The sequence below is a fragment of the Schistocerca cancellata genome, chromosome 3 (assembly GCF_023864275.1).
Source record: "Schistocerca cancellata isolate TAMUIC-IGC-003103 chromosome 3, iqSchCanc2.1, whole genome shotgun sequence".
Taxonomy (NCBI): Eukaryota; Metazoa; Arthropoda; class Insecta; order Orthoptera; family Acrididae; genus Schistocerca; species Schistocerca cancellata.
The window spans coordinates 75,370,733-75,373,551 of NC_064628.1; positions in this window are offsets into that span (position 1 = coordinate 75,370,733).

The following is a 2,819-nucleotide window of genomic DNA, read 5'->3' on the forward strand; positions in this document are numbered from 1 at the left end:
CTTAACTGTTTTTTCTCTTCATTCCTGTTCCTATGAGATCCTTCAGCACTTCATATTTAGAATAACCGAGCTCTGAGACCTCTTCAGAGGCAGTGTAAGGAGAATTCGGGTGAAACTAGAGGCCTGATGATTTTATGCAGTCAGAGCAAAAGAAAATAATCCAGTGGTAGCAATATTATATTTGAAATTGCAATGAAATGATACAGGCGTTGAAATAAGTCAGCGGGGACAGTTAACAATGTGTGTACCGACCGGGACTCGAACTCGGGATCTCCTGTTTTCATGGCACACACTCTATCCATCTGAGCCACCGTGGACACAGAGGATAGTGCGACTGCAGGGACTTATCTCTGGCACGCCTCCCGTAAGACCCACAATCCCAACTTATTGTCCCACACTATATTCACAGTGACTCTGGTCATTATACTCATTATTCGCGGCTTTTTGCCGATTCTCGTAAGAATTCGGGCACCGTGCATCCGCACAGAAGAAGATGGTCAGTGAGCCTTAGCTATACATACACACACACACACACACACACACACACACACACACACACATATATATATATATATATATATATATATATATATATCCACGAAAGAACAGATACCATCTGCAGAAATGTTACGACATGGTATTGATAACACACACACACACACACACACACACATATATATATATATATATATATATATATATATCCACGAAAGAACAGATACCATCTGCAGAAATGTTACGACATGGTATTGATATCAGGAATATTGTGTTCAAAAAAATGGCTCTGAGCACTATGGGACTCAACTGCTGTGGTCATAAGTCCCCTAGAACTTAGAACTACTTAAACCTAACTAACCTAAGGACAGCACACAACACCCAGCCATCACGAGGCAGAGAAAAATATTGTGTTCAGACTTTGCTTAAAGTGAGATAAGCAATTCATACGACTAATAAACATTCACAATTTCAAACCACAAATTAGGGTAGGGAATCCTGTTCTGTAGAACAGACAGATAACTGTACTTCTGTAGGGACTAGTTATGTGCTGTCATCTATTGCACAATGTCTCTTCTTCTATTCGGCGCTTTTAACCTCATTCGTAATTTGGTCAGCGCTTTACCTACACCAAACAAAACTGTGTTTTGTATGTAGTTTGCAAGATGCTGTCTCGATTTAACAAAGTGAATGAATAATTTCCTACGAAGAATCAATTCCAGACAGAATGTGAGTTCATGAGCGTTGAAGTCATCTTCTTCCAGTAATATGGTGAGTGTAGTGTTAGGTTAGAAGAAAGAAAGCTGACCAGGTTGGAGAATAATGAATTGAAGAATATCGAGCGGTAGCAACAGACAAGTGAAACCATTAGTGGATAACTGGAGCACTTTATTTTCGTTTTCACTAAACTGCTACAAACAGTTAAATCCCCATCAAAACTGGTAGATAACAGCCTCGAGTTTTGTGTCACGCGGTAATTTATATTCCGTCACACATTTATCAACATTTATTTAGTAGACTAGTTTCAATACGACAGAACTACAGGGGTTGGTCGAAAATATGGACACGTCGCTAGAAATTCATGCTTCAACATAGTTGCAGAGCCAGCACGACGTATGACGTATTTGACCAGGAACAGCGCCCGTCCAAAGTCCTGAGGACGTTGGAAATGTCAGATGCAGTGAGAAAAGTGGTCTGTGTAACTATGAGTGCATTATGTCGGAGCTAAGTTAATTCGAATGTGGGCAAATTGTTGGTTCACGGGCAGGTGCTTGCATAATCAAGTTAGCCATAGTGTTTGGTGATTAAAGAGGCACTCTATCGAACATTATTACCGAATGCAGCGAGAGAGAGAAACGTTATCCGCTAAGCCACGACGGGTACAAAAGTGTGTGTTGAGTGATCGTAGCCGACAGTCATTGAGGAGGATTGCGACGACAAGAGAACTACAGCTGCAACAGGCATTGTAGAACTGAAAGTTGTTGTGACACTGCACTGCTACGCCAACCGTGTTTTTTAAGGGGTGCATTCGGCCCTGACTTAATTTTTGTGCATGACAATGGGCCACCACACCGAAAAGCGCAGGTAGAAGAGCTCATGTAACTGGAGGACATTTGGCGAATGGATGGGCCTTCAACTTTCCCCGACATACGAGGTGCTACAATAAAGTAATGAGACTGATTTTCTTTGCAAGATGTGGGAACCCTGCTGGCTTGCGTAGGCCCAATATCTTTGACCTTTGTCTATAAGCTGCATATAGTCCATATATGCACATGGATGCAACTGCTCAGTCGTGAGTTGTGCTGTAATAAGTTAACACATGTTTGTGTCTGTCGTCACGAAGACGAGAACTTACGATAGGCTTCAGAAGGCTTTTGGAGAGGATGTTATGTCAAGAGCTTGCAATGGTGCTCAAAGGGATCACCCAGATTAAAAAAGCTCGCATGTCGAAGTCAAAAGTGAAGTGCATGATTGTGTGCTCCTTTTATTCCAAGGGAATTGTTCATAAAGAGTGGGTGCCTCCTGGACAAACAGTTAACCAATATTACTACGAAGAAATTTTAGAAAGACTTCGTAAAAGAGTTCTTCGTGTATGTGCCAACATTGCTGATAATTGGATTCTGCATCACAATAATGCATCATCCCTTACTGCTCTGTCAGTACAGCAATTTTTAACCTCAAAAGAAATTTTAATACTGCCACAGCCACCTTATTCATCAGATATCACTCCGTGAGACTTTTTTCTATTTCCGAGAGTCAAAACGGCGGTCAAGAGACACCATTTTCAAACTACAGAAGATGTCCAAAAAGCTGTGACGAGGGTC